Below are 24,316 nucleotides of genomic sequence, written 5' to 3'. Positions count from 1 at the left end.
CACTTATTTTTTTGAATGCGACAAATTAACTGCAGCAAGAAATATATTACAATTGACGAACTGGCGTCAGATATTTGTCCATATGAGAGTCGAAACTCTACGATTTACTGCAATTGTTTTAAACGGATCATGGCAAGAAACTCCTGAGCAAACTAAAAACTATTTGAACTTTTTACTCAATCTCTAATGTTGTCTCTTACAAGCGACTTGCAATTCTCTTATTAGCATTTGTAAATACCTACTTCGGAAGTTTTTAATTAATGGCCTAATTGCTGTGTAAAGCCTAATTGGTGTGTCTTAGCCTATTTTTGAAACTATTTGTAAAGCTTCAACGATGAAACCTAGTGAATTTCCTTTTAACTTCTTTGTAAATACCAAATGTAAATTTTCGTCAATACTTACCTTCTTTGTAACTTTGTAATAACCAACTGTAAAAATAGCATCTGAATTTATTATTTAAAAGCCTAATTGTTGTGATAAACTTATTAAATAGGTAAGTATCAACTCTATTTGATAAGTTTTATTTGAATGCACTCTGCGTTAGCGGAGTGCAGCCTAAAGAATGGAACTCAGCGATTTGCACTAACTTAAAAGTTAGTTTAATAAAGGGAAATTTTACAATTAGTATTGATGTTTCCGAGACAGTTCCGAATACCAAATATACAGTAAACGCAAGCAGGGGAACTATTAGAATGGCCTTTACAAGTATATGGGGTGTGTTTGGAGCAATGGTTATTGCTGAAATTGTCATTTACAAAAAGTATCCGCGCTCGATGAGGCTTAACTTTTTCGATCACCGAACTTTGTTTTGGCCACGAAATCGTCAATTTTAGTCCGAATTGGCTCATTTTTTGTGGGTATGCTCCACTTGAGCCGTAATTGGGGATAAAATAAAAAAAATCTGGCACAGCGAACCATTTTTGACAAGTTTTCAACAATTTCCAAAAAAAGTATCCGCGCTCGATGAGGCTTAACTTTTTCGATCACCGAACTTTGTTTTGGTCACCAAATCGTCAATTTTAGTCCGAATTGGCTCATTTTTTGTGGGCATGCTCCACTTGAGCCATAGTTGGGGATAAAATAAAAAAATCTGGCACAGCAAACCATTTTTGACAAGTTTTCACCAATTTCCAAAAATGTATCCGCGCTCGATGAGGCTTAACTTTTTTGATCACCGAACTTTGTTTTGGCCACCAAATCGTCAATTTTTGTCCGAAATGGCTCATTTTTTGTGGGCATGCTCCACTTGAGCCATAGTTGGGGATAAAATAAAAAAATCTGGCACAGCGAACCAGTTTTGACAAGTTTTCACCAATTTCCAAAAAAGTATCCGCGCTCGATGAGGCTTAACTTTTTCGATCACCGAACTTTGTTTTGGCCACCAAATCGTCAATTTTAGTCCGAATTGGCTCATTTTTTGTGGGCATGCTCCACTTGAGCCGTAGTTGCGGATAAAATAAAAAAATCTGGCACAGCGAAACATTTTTGACAAGTTTTCACCAATTTCCAAAAAAGTATCCGCGCTCGATGAGGCTTAACTTTTTTGATCACCGAACTTTGTTTTGGCCACCAAATCGTCAATTTTTGTCCGAAAAGGCTCATTTTTTGTGGGCATGCTCCACTTGAGCCATAGTTGGGGATAAAATAAAAAAATCTGGCACAGCGAACCATTTTTGACAAGTTTTTACCAATTTCCAAAATAGCATCCGCGCTCGATGAGGCTTAACTTTTTCGATCACCGAACTTTGTTTTGGCCACCAAATCGTCAATTTTAGTCCGAATTGGCTCATTTTTTGTGGGCATGCTCCACTTGAGCCGTAGTTGGGGATAAAATAAAAAAATCTGGCACTGCGAACCATTTTTGACAAGTTTTCACCAATTTCCAAAAAAGTATCCGCGCTCGATGAGGCTTAACTTTTTCGATCACCGAACTTTGTTTTGGCCACCAAATCGTCAATTTTAGTCCGAAATGGCTCATTTTTTGTGGGCATGCTCCAATTGAGCCATAGTTGGTGATAAAATAAAAAAATCTGGCACAGCGAACCAATTTTGACAAGTTTTCACCAATTTCCAAAAAAGTATCCGCGCTCGATTAGGCTTAACTTTTTCGATCACCGAACTTTGTTTTGGCTACCAAATCGTCAATTTCAGTCCGAATTGGCTCATTTTTTGTGGGCATGCTCCACTTGAGCCGTAGTTGGGGATAAAATAAAAAAAATCTGGCACTGCGAACCATTTTTGACAAGTTTTCACCAATTTCCAAAAAAGTATCCGCGCTCGATTAGGCTTAACTTTTTCGATCACCGAACTTTGTTTTGGCTACCAAATCGTCAATTTTAGTCCGAATTGGCTCATTTTTTGTGGGCATGCTCCACTTGAGCCGTAGTTGGGGATAAAATAAAAAAATCTGGCACAGCGAACCAATTTTGACAAGTTTTCACCAATTTCCAAAAAAGTATCCGCGCTCGATGAGGCTTAACTTTTTCGATCACCGAACTTTGTTTTGGCTACCAAATCGTCAATTTTAGTCCGAATTGGCTCATTTTTTGTGGGCATGCTCCACTTGAGCCGTAGTTGGGGATAAAGTAAAAAAAATCTGGCACAGCGAACCATTTTTGAAAAGTTTTCACCAATTTCCAAAAAAGTATCCGCGCTCGATGAGGCTTAACTTTTTCGATCACCGAACTTTGTTTTGGCCACCAAATCGTCAATTTTAGTCCGAAATGGCTCATTTTTTGTGGGCATGCTCCAATTGAGCCATAGTTGGTGATAAAATAAAAAAATCTGGCACAGCGAACCAATTTTGACAAGTTTTCACCAATTTCCAAAAAAGTATCCGCGCTCGATTAGGCTTAACTTTTTCGATCACCGAACTTTGTTTTGGCTACCAAATCGTCAATTTTAGTCCGAATTGGCTCATTTTTTGTGGGCATGCTCCACTTGAGCCGTAGTTGGGGATAAAATAAAAAAAATCTGGCACAGCGAACCATTTTTGAAAAGTTTTCACCAATTTCCAAAAAAGTATCCGCGCTCGATGAGGCTTAACTTTTTCGATCACCGAACTTTGTTTTGGCCACCAAATCGTCAATTTTAGTCCGAAATGGCTCATTTTTTGTGGGTATGCTCCATTTGAGCCGTAGTTGGGGATAAAATAAAAAAATCTGGCACAGCGAACCATTTTTGACAAGTTTTCAACAATTTCCAAAAAAGTATCCGCGCTCGATGAGGCTTAACTTTTTCGATCACCGAACTTTGTTTTGGCCACCAAATCGTCAATTTTAGTCCGAATTGGCTCATTTTTTGTGGGCATGCTCCACTTGAGCCGTAGTTGGGGATAAAATAAAAAAAAATCTGGCACTGCGAACCATTTTTGACAAGTTTTCACCAATTTCCAAAAAAGTATCCGCGCTCGATGAGGCTTAACTTTTTCGATCACCGAACTTTGTTTTGGCCACCAAATCGTCAATTTTAGTCCGAAATGGCTCATTTTTTGTGGGCATGCTCCAATTGAGCCATAGTTGGTGATAAAATAAAAAAATCTGGCACAGCGAACCAATTTTGACAAGTTTTCACCAATTTCCAAAAAAGTATCCGCGCTCGATTAGGCTTAACTTTTTCGATCACCGAACTTTGTTTTGGCTACCAAATCGTCAATTTTAGTCCGAATTGGCTCATTTTTTGTGGGCATGCTCCACTTGAGCCGTAGTTGGGGATAAAATAAAAAAATCTGGCACAGCGAACCATTTTTGACAAGTTTTCACCAATTTCCAAAAAAGTATCCGCGCTCGATGAGGCTTAACTTTTTCGATCACCGAACATTGTTTTGGCCACCAAATCGTCAATTTTAGTCCGAAATGGCTCATTTTTTGTGGGCATGCTCCACTTGAGCCATAGTTGGGGATAAAATAAAAAAAATCTGGCACAGCGAACCATTTTTGACAAGTTTTCACCAATTTCCAAAAAAGTATCCGCGCTCGATGAGGCTTAACTTTTTCGATCACCGAACTTTGTTTTGGCCACCAAATCGTCAATTTTAGTCCGAAATGGCTCATTTTTTGTGGGCATGCTCCAATTGAGCCATAGTTGGTGATAAAATAAAAAAATCTGGCACAGCGAACCAATTTTGACAAGTTTTCACCAATTTCCAAAAAAGTATCCGCGCTCGATTAGGCTTAACTTTTTCGATCACCGAACTTTGTTTTGGCTACCAAATCGTCAATTTTAGTCCGAATTGGCTCATTTTTTGTGGGCATGCTCCACTTGAGCCGTAGTTGTGGATAAAATAAAAAAATCTGGCACAGCGAACCATTTTTGACAAGTTTTCACCAATTTCCAAAAAAGTATCCGCGCTCGATGAGGCTTAACTTTTTCGATCACCGAACATTGTTTTGGCCACCAAATCGTCAATTTTAGTCCGAAATGGCTCATTTTTTGTGGGCATGCTCCACTTGAGCCATAGTTGGGGATAAAATAAAAAAAATCTGGCATAGCGAACCATTTTTGAAAAGTTTTCACCAATTTCAAAAAAAGTATCCGCGCTCGATGAGGCTTAACTTTTTCGATCACCGAACTTTGTTTTGGCCACCAAATCGTCAATTTTAGTCCGAAATGGCTCATTTTTTGTGGGTATGCTCCATTTGAGCCGTAGTTGGGGATAAAATAAAAAAATCTGGCACAGCGAACCATTTTTGACAAGTTTTCAACAATTTCCAAAAAAGTATCCGCGCTCGATGAGGCTTAACTTTTTCGATCACCGAACTTTGTTTTGGCCACCAAATCGTCAATTTTAGTCCGAATTGGCTCATTTTTTGTGGGCATGCTCCACTTGAGCCGTAGTTGGGGATAAAATAAAAAAATCTGGCACAGCGAACCATTTTTGACAAGTTTTCACCAATTTCCAAAAAAGTATCCGCGCTCGATGAGGCTTAACTTTTTCGATCACCGAACTTTGTTTTGGCCACCAAATCGTCAATTTTTGTCCGAAAAGGCTCATTTTTTGTGGGCATGCTCCACTTGAGCCATAGTTGGGGATAAAATAAAAAAATCTGGCACAGCGAACCATTTTTGACAAGTTTTCACCAATTTCCAAAAAAGTATCCGCGCTCGATGAGGCTTAACTTTTTCGATCACCGAACTTTGTTTTGGCCACCAAATCGTCAATTTTAGTCCGAATTGGCTCATTTTTTGTGGGCATGCTCCACTTGAGCCGTAGTTGGGGATAAAATAAAAAAAATCTGGCACTGCGAACCATTTTTGACAAGTTTTCACCAATTTCCAAAAAAGTATCCGCGCTCGATGAGGCTTAACTTTTTCGATCACCGAACTTTGTTTTGGCCACCAAATCGTCAATTTTAGTCCGAAATGGCTCATTTTTTGTGGGCATGCTCCAATTGAGCCATAGTTGGTGATAAAATAAAAAAATCTGGCACAGCGAACCAATTTTGACAAGTTTTCACCAATTTCCAAAAAAGTATCCGCGCTCGATGAGGCTTAACTTTTTCGATCACCGAACATTGTTTTGGCCACCAAATCGTCAATTTTAGTCCGAAATGGCTCATTTTTTGTGGGCATGCTCCACTTGAGCCATAGTTGGTGATAAAATAAAAAAATCTGGCACAGCGAACCATTTTTGACAAGTTTTCACCAATTTCCAAAAAAGTATCCGCGCTCGATGAGGCTTAACTTTTTCGATCACCGAACATTGTTTTGGCCACCAAATCGTCAATTTTAGTCCGAAATGGCTCATTTTTTGTGGGCATGCTCCACTTGAGCCATAGTTGGGGATAAAATAAAAAAAAATCTGGCACAGCGAACCATTTTTGAAAAGTTTTCACCAATTTCCAAAAAAGTATCCGCGCTCGATGAGGCTTAACTTTTTCGATCACCGAACTTTGTTTTGGCCACCAAATCGTCAATTTTAGTCCGAAATGGCTCATTTTTTGTGGGCATGCTCCACTTGAGCCATAGTTGGTGATAAAATAAAAAAATCTGGCACAGCGAACCATTTTTGACAAGTTTTCACCAATTTCCAAAAAAGTATCCGCGCTCGATGAGGCTTAACTTTTTCGATCACCGAACATTGTTTTGGCCACCAAATCGTCAATTTTAGTCCGAAATGGCTCATTTTTTGTGGGCATGCTCCACTTGAGCCATAGTTGGGGATAAAATAAAAAAAAATCTGGCACAGCGAACCATTTTTGAAAAGTTTTCACCAATTTCCAAAAAAGTATCCGCGCTCGATGAGGCTTAACTTTTTCGATCACCGAACTTTGTTTTGGCCACCAAATCGTCAATTTTAGTCCGAATTGGCTCATTTTTTGTGGGCATGCTCCACTTGAGCCGTAGTTGGGGATAAAATAAAAAAATCTGGCACAGCGAACCATTTTTGACAAGTTTTCACCAATTTCCAAAAAGTATCCGCGCTCGATGAGGCTTAACTTTTTCGATCACCGAACTTTGTTTTGGCCACCAAATCGTCAATTTTAGTCCGAATTGGCTCATTTTTTGTGGGCATGCTCCACTTGAGCCGTAGTTGGGGATAAAATAAAAAAATCTGGCACAGCGAACCATTTTTGACAAGTTTTCACCAATTTCCAAAAAAGTATCCGCGCTCGATGAGGCTTAACTTTTTCGATCACCTAACTTTGTTTTGGCCACCAAATCGTCAATTTTAGTCCGAATTGGCTCATTTTTTGTGGGTATGCTCCACTTGAGACGTAGTTGGGGATAAAATAAAAAAATCTGGCACAGCGAACCATTTTTGACAAGTTTTCAACAATTTCCAAAAAAGTATCCGCGCTCGATGAGGCTTAACTTTTTCGATCACCGAACTTTGTTTTGGCCACCAAATCGTCAATTTTAGTTCGAAATGGCTCTTTTTTTGTGGGCATGCTCCACTTGAGCCATAGTTGGGGATAAGATAAAAAAATCTGGCACAGCGAACCATTTTTGACAAGTTTTCACCAATTTCCAAAAAAGTATCCGCGCTCGATGAGGCTTAACTTTTTCGATCACCGAACATTGTTTTGGCTACCAAATCGTCAATTTTAGTCCGAATTGGCTCATTTTTGTGGGCATGCTCCACTTGAGCCATAGTTGGGGATAAAATAAAAAAATTTGGCACAGCGAACCATTTTTGACAAGTTTTCACCAATTTCCAAAAAAATATCCGCGCTCGATGAGGCTTAACTTTTTCGATCACCGAACGTTGTTTTGGCCACCAAATCGTCAATTTTAGTCCGAATTGGCTCTTTTTTTGTGGGCATGCTCCACATGAGCCGTAGTTGGGGATAAAATAAAAAAAATCTGGCACAGCGAACCATTTTTGACAAGTTTTCACCAATTTCCAAAAAAGTATCCGCGCTCGATGAGGCTTAACTTTTTTGATCACCGAACTTTGTTTTGGCCACCAAATCGTCAATTTTTGTCCGAAATGGCTCATTTTTTGTGGGCATGCTCCACTTGAGCCATAGTTGGGGATAAAATAAAAAAATCTGGCACAGCGAACCATTTTTGACAAGTTTTCACCAATTTCCAAAAAAAAAATCCGCGCTCGATGAGGCTTAACTTTTTCGATCACCGAACTTTGTTTTGGCCACCAAATCGTCAATTTTAGTCCGAATTGGCTCATTTTTTGTGGGCATGCTCCACTTGAGCCGTAGTTGGGGATAAAATAAAAAAAAATCTGGCACAGCGAACCATTTTTGAAAAGTTTTCACCAATTTCCAAAAAAGTGTCCGCGCTCGATGAGGCTTAACTTTTTCGATCACCGAACTTTGTTTTGGCCACCAAATCGTCAATTTTAGTCCGAATTGGCTCATTTTTTGTGGGCATGCTCCACTTGAACCGTAGTTAGGGATAAAATAAAAAAATCTGGCACAGCGAACCATTTTTGACAAGTTTTCACCAATTTCCAAAAAAGTATCCGCGCTCGATGAGGCTTAACTTTTTCGATCACCGAACTTTGTTTTGGCCACCAAATCGTCAATTTTAGTCCGAATTGGCTCATTTTTTGTGGCATGCTCCACTTGAGCCGTAGTTGGGGATAAAATAAAAAAAATCTGGCACAGCGAACCATTTTTGACAAGTTTTCACCAATTTCCAAAAAAGTATCCGCGCTCGATGAGGCTTAACTTTTTCGATCACCGAACTTTGTTTTGGCCACCAAATCGTCAATTTTAGTCCGAATTGGCTCATTTTTTGTGGGCATGCTCCACTTGAGCCGTAGTTGGGGATAAAATAAAAAAATCTGGCACAGCGAACCATTTTTGACAAGTTTTTACCAATTTCCAAAAAGTATCCGCGCTCGATGAGGCTTAACTTTTTCGATCACCTAACTTTGTTTTGGCCATCAAATCGTCAATTTTAGTCCGAATTGGCTCATTTTTTGTGGGTATGCTCCACTTGAGCCGTAGTTGGGGATAAAATAAAAAAATCTGGCACAGCGAACCATTTTTGACAAGTTTTCAACAATTTCCAAAAAAGTATCCGCGCTCGATGAGGCTCAACTTTTTCGATCACCGAACTTTGTTTTGGCCACCAAATCGTCAATTTTAGTTCGAAATGGCTCATTTTTTGTGGGCATGCTCCACTTGAGCCATAGTTGGGGATAAGATAAAAAAATCTGGCACAGCGAACCATTTTTGACAAGTTTTCACCAATTTCCAAAAAAGTATCCGCGCTCGATGAGGCTTAACTTTTTCGATCACCGAACTTTGTTTTGGCCACCAAATCGTCAATTTTAGTCCGAATTGGCTCATTTTTTGTGGGCATGCTCCACTTGAGCCATAGTTGGGGATAAAATAAAAAAATCTGGCACAGCGAACCATGTTTGACAAGTTTTCACCAATTTCCAAAAAAATATCCGCGCTCGATGAGGCTTAACTTTTTCGATCACCGAACGTTGTTTTGGCCACCAAATCGTCAATTTTTGTCCGAAATGGCTCATTTGTTGTGGGCATGCTCCACTTGAGCCATAGTTGGGGATAAAATAAAAAAATCTGGCACAGCGAACCATTTTTGACAAGTTTTCACCAATTTCCAAAAAAGTATCCGCGCTCGATGAGGCTTAACTTTTTTGATCACCGAACTTTGTTTTGGCCACCAAATCGTCAATTTTTGTCCGAAATGGCTCATTTTTTGTGGGAATGCTCCACTTGAGCCATAGTTGGGGATAAAATAAAAAAATCTGGCACAGCGAACCATTTTTGACAAGTTTTCACCAATTTCCAAAAAAGTATCCGCGCTCGATGAGGCTTAACTTTTTCGATCACCGAACTTTGTTTTGGCCACCAAATCGTCAATTTTAGTCCGAATTGGCTCATTTTTTGTGGGCATGCTCCACTTGAGCCGTAGTTGGGGATAAAATAAAAAAAATCTGGCACAGCGAACCATTTTTGAAAAGTTTTCACCAATTTCCAAAAAAGTATCCGCGCTCGATGAGGCTTAACTTTTTCGATCACCGAACTTTGTTTTGGCCACCAAATCGTCAATTTTAGTCCGAATTGGCTCATTTTTTGTGGGCATGCTCCACTTGAGCCGTAGTTAGGGATAAAATAAAAAAATCTGGCACAGCGAACCATTTTTGACAAGTTTTCACCAATTTCCAAAAAAGTATCCGCGCTCGATGAGGCTTAACTTTTTCGATCACCGAACTTTGTTTTGGCCACCAAATCGTCAATTTTAGTCCGAATTGGCTCATTTTTTGTGGCATGCTCCACTTGAGCCGTAGTTGGGGATAAAATAAAAAAAATCTGGCACAGCGAACCATTTTTGACAAGTTTTCACCAATTTCCAAAAAAGTATCCGCGCTCGATGAGGCTTAACTTTTTCGATCACCGAACTTTGTTTTGGCCTCCAAATCGTCAATTTTAGTCCGAATTGGCTCATTTTTTGTGGGCATGCTCCACTTGAGCCATAGTTGGGGATAAAATAAAAAAATCTGGCACAGCGAACCATTTTTGAAAAGTTTTCACCAATTTCCAAAAAAGTATCCGCGCTCGATGAGGCTTAACTTTTTCGATCACCGAACTTTGTTTTGGCCACCAAATCGTCAATTTTAGTCCGAATTGGCTCATTTTTTGTGGGCATGCTCCACTTGAGCCGTAGTTAGGGATAAAATAAAAAAAATCTGGCACAGCGAACCATTTTTGACAAGTTTTCACCAATTTCCAAAAAAGTATCCGCGCTCGATGAGGCTTAACTTTTTCGATCACCGAACTTTGTTTTGGCCACCAAATCGTCAATTTTAGTCGGAATTGGCTCATTTTTTGTGGGTATGCTCCACTTGAGCCGTAGTTGGGGATAAAATAAAAAAATCTGGCACAGCGAACCATTTTTGACAAGTTTTCAACAATTTCCAAAAAAGTATCCGCGCTCGATGAGGCTTAACTTTTTCGATCACCGAACATTGTTTTGGCCACCAAATCGTCAATTTTAGTCCGAATTGGCTCATTTTTTGTGGGCATGCTCCACTTGAGCCGTAGTTGGGGATAAAATAAAAAAATCTGGCACAGCGAACCATTTTTGACAAGTTTTCACCAATTTCCAAAAAAGTATCCGCGCTCGATGAGGCTTAACTTTTTCGATCACCGAACGTTGTTTTGGCCACCAAATCGTCAATTTTAGTCCGAAATGGCTCATTTTTTGTGGGCATGCTCCACTTGAGCCATAGTTGGGGATAAAATAAAAAAATCTGGCACAGCGAACCATTTTTGACAAGTTTTAACCAATTTCCAAAAAAGTATACGCGCTCGATGAGGCTTAACTTTTTCGATCATCGAACTTTGTTTTGGCCACCAAATCGTCAATTTTAGTCCGAATTGGCTCATTTTTTGTGGGCATGCTCCACTTGAGCCGTAGTTGGGGATAAAATAAAAAAATCTGGCACAGCGAACCATTTTTGACAAGTTTTCACCAATTTCCAAAAAAGTATGCGCGCTCGATGAGGCTTAACTTTTTCGATCACCGAACTTTGTTTTGGCCACCAAATCGTCAATTTTAGTCCGAAATGGCTCATTTTTTGTGGCCATGCTCCACTTGAGCCATAGTTGGGGATAAAATAAAAAAATCTGGCACAACGAACCATTTTTGACAAGTTTTCACCAATTTCCAAAAAAAGTATCCGCGCTCGATGAGGCTTATCTTTTTCGATCACCGAACTTTGTTTTGGCCACCAAATCGTCAATTTTAGTCTGAATTGGCTCATTTTTTGTGGGCATGCTCCACTTGAGCCATAGTTGGGGATAAAATAAAAAAATCTGGCACAGCGAACCATTTTTGACAAGTTTTCACCAATTTCCAAAAAAAGTATCCGCGCTCGATGAGGCTTAAATTTTCGATCACCGAACTTTGTTTTGGCCACCAAATCGTCAATTTTAGTCCGAAATGGCTCATTTTTTGTGGGCATGCTCCACTTGAGCCATAGTTGGGGATAAAATAAAAAAATCTGGCACAGCGAACCATTTCTGACAAGTTTTCACCAATTTCCAAAAAAGTATCCGCGCTCGATGAGGCTTAACTTTTTCGATCACCGAACTTTGTTTTGGCCACCAAATCGTCAATTTTAGTCCGAATTGGCTCATTTTTTGTGGGCGTGCTCCACTTGAGCCGTAGTTGGGGATAAAATAAAACAATCTGGCACAGCGAACCATTTTTGACAAGTTTTCACCAATTTTCAAAAAAGTATCCGCGCTCGATGAGGCTTAACTTTTTCGATCACCGAACCTTGTTTTGGCCACCAAATCGTCAATTTTAGTCCGAAATGGCTCATTTTTTGTGGGTATGCTCCATTTGAGCCGTAGTTGGGGATAAAATAAAAAAATCTGGCACAGCGAACCATTTTTGACAAGTTTTCAACAATTTCCAAAAAAGTATCCGCGCTCGATGGGGCTTAACTTTTTCGATCACCGAACTTTGTTTTGGCCACCAAATCGTCAATTTTAGTCCGAATTGGCTCATTTTTTGTGGGCATTCTCCACTTGAGCCGTAGTTGGGGATAAAATAAAAAAATCTGGCACAGCGAACCATTTTTGACAAGTTTTCACCAATTTCCTAAAAAGTATCCGCGCTCGATGAGGCTTAACTTTTTCGATCACCGAACTTTGTTTTGGCCACCAAATCGTCAATTTTAGTCCGAAATGGCTCATTTTTTGTGGGCATGCTCCACTTGAGCCATAGTTGGGGATAAAATAAAAAAATCTGGCACAGCGAACCATTTTTGACAAGTTTCAACCAATTTCCGAAAAAGTATACGCGCTCGATGAGGCTTAACTTTTTCGATCACCGAACTTTGTTTTGGCCACCAAATCGTCAATTTTAGTCCGAATTGGCTCATTTTTTGTGGGCATGCTCCACTTGAGCCGTAGTTGGGGATAAAATAAAAAAATCTGGCACAGCGAACCATTTTTGACAAGTTTTCACCAATTTCCAAAAAAGTATCCGCGCTGGATGAGGCTTAACTTTTTCGATCACCGAACTTTGTTTTGGCCACCAAATCGTCAATTTTAGTCGGAATTGGCTCATTTTTTTGGGCATGCTCCACTTGAGCCATAGTTGGGGATAAAATAAAAAAAATCTGGCACAGCGAACCATTTTGGACAAGTTTTTACCAATTTCCAAAAAAGTATCCGCGCTCGATGAGGCTTAACTTTTTCGATCACCGAGGCTTTTTGAGGCTCTAAAATGTGTAAATATCGAATAAAAGTATTCTATGAGGTTTGAATACTCAAAATAAAAAGCCTACAACACCTGGTGTTCCCAAGCGGTCACCCATCCAAGTACTAACCAGGCCCAATGTTGCTTAATTTCGGTGATCGGACGAGAACCGGTGCATTCAACATGGTATGGTCGTAGGCATTTGCGTAAGTGGGGGCGAATTTATATACAACAGTAGTGTATTGTAGTCTTATATTCATATACAGAATCACTTTAACTCGCCGCCTTGCGGTTTGCAAAATAGTCACTTAATACATGCAATTTTAGCCACGTTTGTGTTATAATTTATGCAATTCGTAGCCATACAGTGTATTATGACCAACGCACAAACTTTTTGCTTCCAACCTTCCACAATACAGTGGAACGGCCCCAAAACAAGGGAAAGATGAATTGGGTCCGAGGAACCTGTTCAACCGGACATTGAACCGGAGGCATGACTTCAGTGGGTTTAGGCCGGTACTTGGGAAAATCATAGCTCAATTGCTGTTAGCCTAATTGTTGTGATAAACTAATTAAATAGGTAAGTATCAACTCTAATTGATAAGTTTTATTTGAATGCCCTCTGCGTTAGCGGAGTGCAGCCTAAAGAATGGAACTCAGCGATTTGCACAACTTAAAAGTTAGGTTAATAAAGGGAAATTTTACAATTAGTATTGATGTTTCCGAGACAGTTCCAAATACCAAATATACAGTAAACGCAAGCAGGGGAACTATTAGAATGGCCTTTACAAGTATATGGGGTGTGTTTGGAGCAATGGTTATTGCTGAAATTGTCATTTACAAAAAGTATCCGCGCTCGATGAGGCTTAACTTTTTCGATCACCGAACTTTGTTTTGGCCACCAAATCGTCAATTTTAGTCCGAATTGGCTCATTTTTTGTGGGCATGCTCCACTTGGGCCATAATTGGGGATAAAATAAAAAAATCTGGCACAGCGAACCATTTTTGACAAGTTTTCACCAATTTCCAAAAAAGTATCCGCGCTCGATGAGGCTTAACTTTTTCGATCACCGAACATTGTTTTGGCCATCAAATCGTCAATTTTAGTCCGAAATGGCTCATTTGTTGTGGGCATGCTCCACTTGAGCCATAGTTGGGGATAAAATAAAAAAATCTGGCACAGCGAACCATTTTTGACAAGTTTTCACCAATTTCCAAAAAAGTATCCGCGCTCGATGAGGCTTAACTTTTTCGATCACCGAACTTTGTTTTGGCCACCAAATCGTCAATTTTAGTCCAAAATGGCTCATTTTTTGTGGGCATGCTCCACTTGAGCCATAGTTGGGGATAAAATAAAAAAAATCTGGCACAGCGAACCATTTTTGACAAGTTTTCACCAATTTCCAAAAAAGTATCCGCGCTCGATGAGGCGTAACTTTTTCGATCACCGAACTTTGTTTTGGCCACGAAATCGTCAATTATAGTCCGAATTGGCTCATTTTTTGTGGGTATGCTCCACTTGAGCCGTAGTTGGGGATAAAATAAAAAAATCTGGCACAGCGAACCATTTTTGACAAGTTTTCAACAATTTCCAAAAAAGTATCCGCGCTCGATGAGGCTTAACTTTTTCGATCACCGAACTTTGTTTTGGCCACCAAATCGTCAATTTTAGTCCGAATTGGCTCATTTTTTGTGGGCATGCTCCACTTGAGCCATAGTTGGGGATAAAATAAAAAAATCTGGCACAGCGAACCTTTTTTGACAAGTTTTCACCAATTTCCAAAAAAGTATCCGCGCTCGATGAGGCTTAACTTTTTCGATCACCGAACTTTGTTTTGGCCACCAAATCGTAAATTTTTGGTCCGAAATGGCTCATTTTTTGTGGGCATGCTCCACTTGATCCATAGTTGGGGATAAAATAAAAAAATCTGGCACAGCGAACCATTTTTGACAAGTTTTCACCAATTTCCAAAAGTATCCGCGCTCGATGAGGCTTAACTTTTTCGATCATCGAACTTTGTTTTGGCCACCAAATCGTCAATTTTAGTCCGAATTGGCTCATTTTTTGTGGGCATGCTCCACTTGAGCCGTAGTTGGGAATAAAATAAAAAAATCTGGCACAGCGAACCATTTTTGACAAGTTTTCACCAATTTCCAAAAAAGTATCCGCGCTCGATGAGGCTTAACTTTTTCGATCACCGAACTTTGTTTTGGCCACCAAATCGTAAATTTTTTGTCCGAAATGGCTCATTTTTTGTGGGCATGCTCCACTTGATCCATAGTTGGGGATAAAATAAAAAAATCTGGCACAGCGAACCATTTTTGACAAGTTTTCACCAATTTCCAAAAGTATCCGCGCTCGATGAGGCTTAACTTTTTCGATCATCGAACTTTGTTTTGGCCACCAAATCGTCAATTTTAGTCCGAATTGGCTCATTTTTTGTGGGCATGCTCCACTTGAGCCTTAGTTGGGGTTAAAATAAAAAAATCTGGCACAGCGAACCATTTTTGACAAGTTTTCACCAATTTCCAAAAAGTATCCGCGCTCGATGAGGCTTAACTTTTTCGATCACCGAACATTGTTTTGGCCACCAAATCGTCAATTTTAGTCCGAATTGGCTCATTTTTTGTGGGCATGCTCCACTTGAGCCGTAGTTGGGGATAAAATAAAAAAACCTGGCACAGCGAACCATTTTTGACAAGTTTTCACCAATTTCCAAAAAAGTATCCGCGCTCGATGAGGCTTAACTTTTTCGATCACCGAACTTTGTTTTGGCCACCAAATCGTCAATTTTAGTCCGAATTGGCTCATTTTTTGTGGGCATGCTCCACTTGAGCCATAGTTGGGGATAAAATAAAAAAAAAATCTGGCACAGCGAACCATTTTGGACAAGTTTTTACCAATTTCCAAAAAAGTATCCGCGCTCGATGAGGCTTAACTTTTTCGATCACCGAGGCTTTTTGAGGCTCTAAAATGTGTAAATATCGAATAAAAGTATTCTATGAGGTTTGAATACTCAAAATAAAAAGCCTACAACACCTGGTGTTCCCAAGCGGTCACCCATACAAGTACTAACCAGGCCCAATGTTGCTTAATTTGGGTGATCGGACGAGAACCGGTGCATTCAACATGGTATGGTCGTAGGCATTTGCGTAAGTGGGGGCGAATTTATATACAACAGTAGTGTATTGTAGTCTTATATTCATATACAGGATCACTTTAACTCGCCGCCTTGCGGTTTGCAAAATAGTCACTTAATACATGCAATTTTAGCCACGTTTGTGTTATAATTTATGCAATTCGTAGCCATACAGTGTATTATGACCAACGCACAAACTTTTTGCTTCCAACCTTCCACAATACAGTGGAACGGCCCCAAAACAAGGGAGAGATGAATTGGGTCCGAGGAACCTGTTCAACTGGACATTGAACCGGAGGCATGACTTCAGTGGGTTTAGGCCGGTACTTGGGAAAATCATAGCTCAATTGCTTTTAGCCTAATTGTTGTGATAAACTTATTAAATAGGTAAGTATCAACTCTAATTGATAAGTTTTATTTGAATGCACTCTGCGTTAGCGGAGTGCAGCCTAAAGAATGGAACTCAGCGATTTGCACAACTTAAAAGTTAGTTTAATAAAGGGAAATTTTACAATTAGTATTGATGTTTCCGAGACAGTTCCAAATACCAAATATACAGTAAACGCAAGCAGGGGAACTATTAGAATGGCCTCTACAAGTATATGGGGTGTGTTTGGAGCAATGGTTATTGCTGAAATTGTCATTTACAAAAAGTATCCGCGCTCGATGAGGCTTAACTTTTTCGATCACCGAACTTTGTTTTGGCCACGAAATCGTCAATTTTAGTCCGAATTGGCTCATTTTTTGTGGGTATGCTCCACTTGAGCCGTAGTTGCGGATAAAATAAAAAAATCTGGCACAGCGAACCATTTTTGACAAGTTTTCAACAATTTCCAAAAAAGTATCCGCGCTCGATGAGGCTTAACTTTTTCGATCACCGAACTTTGTTTTGGCCACCAAATCGTCAATTTTAGTCTGAATTCGCTCATTTTTTGTGGGCATGCTCCACTTGAGCCATAGTCGGGGATAAAATAAAAAAAATCTGGCACAGCGAACCATTTTTGACAAGTTTTCACCAATTTCCAAAAAAGTATCCGCGCTCGATGAGGCTTAACTTTTTCGATCTCCGAACATTGTTTTGGCCACCAAATCGTCAATTTTAGTCCGAATTGGCTCATTTTTTGTGGGCATGCTCCACTTGAGCCATAGTTGGGGATAAAATAAAAAAAAATCTGGCACAGCGAACCATTTTTGACAAGTTTTCACCAATTTCCAAAAAAGTATCCGCGCTCGATGAGGCTTAACTTTTTCGATCACCGAACTTTGTTTTGGCCACCAAATCGTCAATTTTAGTCCGAAATGGCTCATTTTTTGTGGGCATGCTCCACTTGAGCCATAGTTGGGGATAAAATAAAAAAAAATCTGGCACAGCGAACCATTTTTGACAAGTTTTCACCAATTTCCAAAAAAGTATCCGCGCTCGATGAGGCTTAACTTTTTCGATCACCGAACTTTGTTTTGGCCACCAAATCGTCAATTTTAGTCCGAATTGGCTCATTTTTTGTGGGCATGCTCCACTTGAGCCATAGTTAGGGATAAAACAAAAAAATCTGGCACAGCGAACCATTTTGGACAAGTTTTTACCGATTTCCAAAAAAGTATCCGCGCTCGATGAGGCTTAACTTTTTCGATCACCGAGGCTTTTTGAGGCTCTAAAATGTGTAAATATCGAATAAAAGTATTCTATGAGGTTTGAATACTCAAAATAAAAAGCCTACAACACCTGGTGTTCCCAAGCGGTCACCCATACAAGTACTAACCAGGCCCAATGTTGCTTAATTTGGGTGATCGGACGAGAACCGGTGCATTCAACATGGTATGGTCGTAGGCATTTGCGTAAGTGGGGGCGAATTTATATACAACAGTAGTGTATTGTAGTCTTATATTCATATACAGGATCACTTTAACTCGCCGCCTTGCGGTTTGCAAAATAGTCACTTAATACATGCAATTTTAGCCACGTTTGTGTTATAATTTATGCAATTCGTAGCCATACAGTGTATTATGACCAACGCACAAACTTTTTGCTTCCAACCTTCCACAATACAGTGGAACGGCCCCAAAACAAGGGAGAGATGAATTGGGTCCGAGGAACCTGTTCAACTGGACATTGAACCGGAGGCATGACTTCAGTGGGTTTAGGCCGGTACTTGGGAAAATCATAGCTCAATTGCTTTTAGCCTAATTGTTGTGATAAACTTATTAAATAGGTAAGTATCAACTCTAATTGATAAGTTTTATTTGAATGCACTCTGCGTTAGCGGAGTGCAGCCTAAAGAATGGAACTCAGCGATTTGCACAACTTAAAAGTTAGTTTAATAAAGGGAAATTTTACAATTAGTATTGATGTTTCCGAGACAGTTCCAAATACCAAATATACAGTAAACGCAAGCAGGGGAACTATTAGAATGGCCTCTACAAGTATATGGGGTGTGTTTGGAGCAATGGTTATTGCTGAAATTGTCATTTACAAAAAGTATCCGCGCTCGATGAGGCTTAACTTTTTCGATCACCGAACTTTGTTTTGGCCACGAAATCGTCAATTTTAGTCCGAATTGGCTCATTTTTTGTGGGTATGCTCCACTTGAGCCGTAGTTGCGGATAAAATAAAAAAATCTGGCACAGCGAACCATTTTTGACAAGTTTTCAACAATTTCCAAAAAAGTATCCGCGCTCGATGAGGCTTAACTTTTTCGATCACCGAACTTTGTTTTGGCCACCAAATCGTCAATTTTAGTCTGAATTCGCTCATTTTTTGTGGGCATGCTCCACTTGAGCCATAGTCGGGGATAAAATAAAAAAAATCTGGCACAGCGAACCATTTTTGACAAGTTTTCACCAATTTCCAAAAAAGTATCCGCGCTCGATGAGGCTTAACTTTTTCGATCTCCGAACATTGTTTTGGCCACCAAATCGTCAATTTTAGTCCGAATTGGCTCATTTTTTGTGGGCATGCTCCACTTGAGCCATAGTTGGGGATAAAATAAAAAAAAAATCTGGCACAGCGAACCATTTTTGACAAGTTTTCACCAATTTCCAAAAAAGTATCCGCGCTCGATGAGGCTTAACTTTTTCGATCACCGAACTTTGTTTTGGCCACCAAATCGTCAATTTTAGTCCGAAATGGCTCATTTTTTGTGGGCATGCTCCACTTGAGCCATAGTTGGGGATAAAATAAAAAAAAATCTGGCACAGCGAACCATTTTTGACAAGTTTTCACCAATTTCCAAAAAAGTATCCGCGCTCGATGAGGCTTAACTTTTTCGATCACCGAACTTTGTTTTGGCCACCAAATCGTCAATTTTAGTCCGAATTGGCTCATTTTTTGTGGGCATGCTCCACTTGAGCCATAGTCGGGGATAAAATAAAAAAAATCTGGCACAGCGAACCATTTTTGACAAGTTTTCACCAATTTCCAAAAAAGTATCCGCGCTCGATGAGGCTTAACTTTTTCGATCTCCGAACATTGTTTTGGCCACCAAATCGTCAATTTTAGTCCGAATTGGCTCATTTTTTGTGGGCATGCTCCACTTGAGCCATAGTTGGGGATAAAATAAAAAAAAATCTGGCACAGCGAACCATTTTTGACAAGTTTTCACCAATTTACAAAAAAGTATCCGCGCTCGATGAGGCTTAACTTTTTCGATCACCGAACTTTGTTTTGGCCACCAAATCGTCAATTTTAGTCCGAAATGGCTCATTTTTTGTGGGCATGCTCCACTTGAGCCATAGTTGGGGATAAAATAAAAAAATCTGGCACAGCGAACCATTTTTGACAAGTTTTCACCAATTTCCAAAAAAGTATCCGCGCTCGATGAGGCCTAACTTTTTCGATCACCGAACTTTGTTTTGGCCACCAAATCGTCAATTTTAGTCCGAATTGGCTCATTTTTTGTGGGCATGCTCCACTTGAGCCGTAGTTGGGGATAAAATAAAAAAATCTGGCACAGCGAACCATTTTTGACAAGTTTTCACCAATTTCCAAAAAAGTATCCGCGCTCGATGAGGCTTAACTTTTTCGACCACCGAACTTGTTTTGGCCACCAAATCGTCAATTTTAGTCCGAATTGGCTTATTGTTTGTGGGCATGCTCCACTTGAGCCGTAGTTGGGGATAAAATAAAAAAATCTGGCACAGCGAACCATTTTTGACAAGTTTTCACCAACTTCCAAAAAAGTATCCGCGCTCGATGAGGCTTAACTTTTTCGATCACCGAGGCTTTTTGAGGCTCTAAAATGTGTAAATATCGAATAAAAGTATTCTATGAGGTTTTAATACTCAAAATAAAAAGCCTACAAGACCTGGTGTTCCCAAGCGGTCACCCATCCAAGTACTAACCAGGCCCAATGTTGCTTAATTTCGGTGATCGGACGAGAACCGGTGCATTCAACATGGTATGGTCGTAGGCATTTGCGTAAGTGGGGGCGAATTTATATACAACAGTAGTGTATTGTAGTCTTATATTCATATACAGGATCACTTTAACTCGCCGCCTTGCGGTTTGCAAAATAGTCACTTAATACATGCAATTTTAGCCACGTTTGTGTTATAATTTATGCAATTCGTAGCCATACAGTGTATTATGACCAATGCACAAACTTTTTGCTTCCAACCTTCCACAATACAGTGGAACGGCCCCAAAACAAGGGAGAGATGAATTGGGTCCGAGGAACCTGTTCAACCGGACATTGAACCGGAGGCATGACTTCAGTGGGTTTAGGCCGGTACTTGGGAAAATCATAGCTCAATTGCTTTTAGCCTAATTGTTGTGATAAACTTATTAAATAGGTAAGTATCAACTCTAATTGATAAGTTTTATTTGAATGCACTCTGCGTTAGCGGAGTGCAGCCTAATGAATGGAACTCAGCGATTTGCACAACTTAAAAGTTAGTTTAATAAAGGGAAATTTTACAATTAGTATTGATGTTTCCGAGACAGTTCCAAATACCAAATATACAGTAAACGCATGCAGGGGAACTATTAGAATGGCCTTTAGAAGTATATGGGGTGTGTTTGGAGCAATGGTTATTGCTGAAATTGTCATTTACAAAAAGTATCCGCGCTCGATGAGGCTTAACTTTTTCGATCACCGAACTTTGTTTTGGCCACCAAATCGTCAATTTTAGTCCGAATTGGCTCATTTTTTGTGGGCATGCTCCACTTGAGCCATAGTTGGGGATAAAATAAAAAAAGTCTGGCACAGCGAACCATTTTGGACAAGTTTTTACCAATTTCCAAAAAAGTATCCGCGTTCGATGAGGCTTAACTTTTTCGATCACCGAGGCTTTTTGAGGCTCTAAAATGTGTAAATATCGAATAAAAGTATTCTATGAGGTTTGAATACTCAAAATAAAAAGCCTACAAGACCTGGTGTTCCCAAGCGGTCACCCATCCAAGTACTAACCAGGCCCAATTTTGCTTAATTTCGGTGATCGGACGAGAACCGGTGCATTCAACATGGTATGGTCGTAGGCATTTGCGTAAGTGGGGGCGAATTTATATACAACAGTAGTGTATTGTAGTCTTATATTCATATACAGGATCACTTTAACTCGCCGCCTTGCGGTTTGCAAAATAGTCACTTAATACATGCAATTTTAGCCACGTTTGTGTTATAATTTATGCAATTCGTAGCCATACAGTGTATTATGACCAATGCACAAACTTTTTGCTTCCAACCTTCCACAATACAGTGGAACGGCCCCAAAACAAGGGAGAGATGAATTGGGTCCGAGGAACCTGTTCAACCGGACATTGAACCGGAGGCATGACTTCAGTGGGTTTAGGCCGGTACTTGGGAAAATCATAGCTCAATTGCTTTTAGCCTAATTGTTGTGATAAACTTATTAAATAGCTAAGTATCAACTCTAATTGATAAGTTTTATTTGAATGCACTCTGCGTTAGCGGAGTGCAGCCTAAAGAATGGAACTCAGCGATTTGCACAACTTAAAAGTTAGTTTAATAAAGGGAAATTTTACAATTAGTATTGATGTTTCCGAGACAGTTCCAAATACCAAATATACAGTAAACGCATGCAGGGGAACTATTAGAATGGCCTTTACAAGTATATGGGGTGTGTTTGGAGCAATGGTTATTGCTGAAATTGTCATTTACAAAAAGTATCCGCGCTCGATGAGGCTTAACTTTTTCGATCACCGAACTTTGTTTTGGCCACCAAATCGTCAATTTTAGTCCGAATTGGCTCATTTTTTGTGGGCATGCTCCACTTGAGCCATAGTTGGGGATAAAATAAAAAAAAATCTGGCACAGCGAACCATTTTGGACAAGTTTTTACCAATTTCCAAAAAAGTATCCGCGCTCGATGAGGCTTAACTTTTTCGATCACCGAGGCTTTTTGAGGCTCTAAAATGTGTAAATATCGAATAAAAGTATTCTATGAGGTTTGAATACTCAAAATAAAAAGCCTACAAGACCTGGTGTTCCCAAGCGGTCACCCATCCAAGTACTAACCAGGCCCAATTTTGCTTAATTTCGGTGATCGGACGAGAACCGGTGCATTCAACATGGTATGGTCGTAGGCATTTGCGTAAGTGGGGGCGAATTTATATACAACAGTAGTGTATTGTAGTCTTATATTCATATACAGGATCACTTTAACTCGCCGCCTTGCGGTTTGCAAAATAGTCACTTAATACATGCAATTTTAGCCACGTTTGTGTTATAATTTATGCAATTCGTAGCCATACAGTGTATTATGACCAATGCACAAACTTTTTGCTTCCAACCTTCCACAAAACAGTGGAACGGCCCAAAAACAAGGGAGAGATGAATTGGGTCCGAGGAACCTGTTCAACCGGACATTGAACCGGAGGCATGACTTCAGTGGGTTTAGGCCGGTACTTGGGAAAATCATAGCTCAATTGCTTTTAGCCTAATTGTTGTGATAAACTTATTAAATAGCTAAGTATCAACTCTAATTGATAAGTTTTATTTGAATGCACTCTGCGTTAGCGGAGTGCAGCCTAAAGAATGGAACTCAGCGATTTGCACAACTTAAAAGTTAGTTTAATAAAGGGAAATTTTACAATTAGTATTGATGTTTCCGAGACAGTTCCAAATACCAAATATACAGTAAACGCAAGCAGGGGAACTATTAGAATGGCCTTTACAAGTATATGGGGTGTGTTTGGAGCAATGGTTATTGCTGAAATTGTCATTTACAAAAAGTATCCGCGCTCGATGCGGCTTAACTTTTTCGATCACCGAACTTTGTTTTGGCCACCAAGTCGTCAATTTTAGTCCGAATTGGCTCTTTTTTGTGGGTATGATCCACTTGAGCCGTAGTTGGGGACAAAATAAAAAAATCCGGCACAGCGAACCATTTTTGACAAGTTTTCACCAATTTCCAAAAAAAGTATCCGCGCTCGATGAGGCTTATCTTTTTCGATCACCGAACTTTGTTTTGGCCACCAAATCGTCAATTTTAGTCCGAATTGGCTCATTTTTTGTGGGCATGCTCCACTTGAGCCATAGTTGGGGATAAAATAAAAAAATCTGGCACAGCGAACCATTTTTGACAAGTTTTCACCAATTTCCAAAAAAAGTATCCGCGCTCGATGAGGCTTATCTTTTTCGATCACCGAACTTTGTTTTGGCCACCAAATCGTCAATTTTAGTCCGAATTGGCTCATTTTTTGTGGGCATGCTCCACTTGAGCCATAGTTGGGGATAAAATAAAAAAATCTGGCACAGCGAACCATTTTTGACAAGTTTTCACCAATTTCCAAAAAAAGTATCCGCGCTCGATGAGGCTTAACTTTTTCGATCACCGAACTTTGTTTTGGCCACCAAATCGTCAATTTTAGTCCGAAATGGCTCATTTTTTGTGGGCATGCTCCACTTGAGCCATAGTTGGGGATAAAATAAAAAAATCTGGCACAGCGAACCATTTTTGACAAGTTTCCACCAATTTCCAAAAAAAGTATCCGCGCTCGATGAGGCTTAACTTTTTCGATCACCAAACTTTGTTTTGGCCACCAAATCGTCAATTTTAGTCCGAAATGGCTCATTTTTTGTGGGCATGCTCCACTTGAGCCATAGTTGGGGATAAAATAAAAAAATCTGGCGCAGCGAACCATTTCTGACAAGTTTTCACCAATTTCCAAAAAAGTATCCGCGCTCGATGAGGCTTAACTTTTTCGATCACCGAACTTTGTTTTGGCCACCAAATCGTCAATTTTAGTCCGAATTGGCTCATTTTTTGTGGGCATGCTCCACTTGAGCCATAGTTGGGGATAAAATAAGAAAATCTGGCACAGCGAACCATTTTTGACAAGTTTTCACCAATTTCCAAAAAAAGTATCCGCGCTCGATGAGGCTTATCTTTTTCGATCACCGAACTTTGTTTTGGCCACCAAATCGTCAATTTTAGTCCGAATTGGCTCATTTTTTGTGGGCATGCTCCACTTGAGCCTTAGTTGGGGATAAAATAAAAAAATTTGGCACAGCGAACCATTTTTGACAAGTTTTTACCAATTTCCAAAAAAGTATCCGCGCTCG

The 24,316-nt window shown here is 39.8% G+C and overlaps 6 non-coding genes across 6 annotated transcripts; all 6 read right to left on the bottom strand.

Moving 5' to 3' along the window:
- Positions 1–12,735: 12,735 nt before the first annotated feature.
- Positions 12,736–12,854, bottom strand: LOC142347084 (5S ribosomal RNA). Its single transcript, XR_012760108.1, has one exon. It is a non-coding gene; the product is annotated as a 5S ribosomal RNA (ribosomal RNA).
- Positions 12,855–15,682: 2,828 nt separating this feature from the next.
- On the bottom strand, positions 15,683–15,801 carry LOC142347263 (5S ribosomal RNA). Its single transcript, XR_012760275.1, has one exon. It is a non-coding gene; the product is annotated as a 5S ribosomal RNA (ribosomal RNA).
- Positions 15,802–17,505: 1,704 nt separating this feature from the next.
- On the bottom strand, positions 17,506–17,624 carry LOC142347262 (5S ribosomal RNA). The gene has a single exon (XR_012760274.1). It is a non-coding gene; the product is annotated as a 5S ribosomal RNA (ribosomal RNA).
- Positions 17,625–20,083: 2,459 nt separating this feature from the next.
- On the bottom strand, positions 20,084–20,202 carry LOC142347223 (5S ribosomal RNA). Its single transcript, XR_012760237.1, has one exon. It is a non-coding gene; the product is annotated as a 5S ribosomal RNA (ribosomal RNA).
- A 948-nt stretch (positions 20,203–21,150) lies between these two features.
- LOC142347272 (5S ribosomal RNA) lies at positions 21,151–21,269 on the bottom strand. Its single transcript, XR_012760283.1, has one exon. It is a non-coding gene; the product is annotated as a 5S ribosomal RNA (ribosomal RNA).
- Positions 21,270–22,218: 949 nt separating this feature from the next.
- LOC142347270 (5S ribosomal RNA) lies at positions 22,219–22,337 on the bottom strand. Its single transcript, XR_012760281.1, has one exon. It is a non-coding gene; the product is annotated as a 5S ribosomal RNA (ribosomal RNA).
- Between the last annotated feature and the right edge of the window lie 1,979 nt (positions 22,338–24,316).

This window comes from Convolutriloba macropyga, chromosome 9, assembly GCF_964194025.1.
Source record: "Convolutriloba macropyga chromosome 9, txConMacr16.3, whole genome shotgun sequence".
NCBI classification, from domain to species: Eukaryota; Metazoa; Xenacoelomorpha; order Acoela; family Convolutidae; genus Convolutriloba; species Convolutriloba macropyga.
Note: the sequence above shows the minus strand (reverse complement) of the source record. Positions and strands in the feature narration are given on the sequence as shown.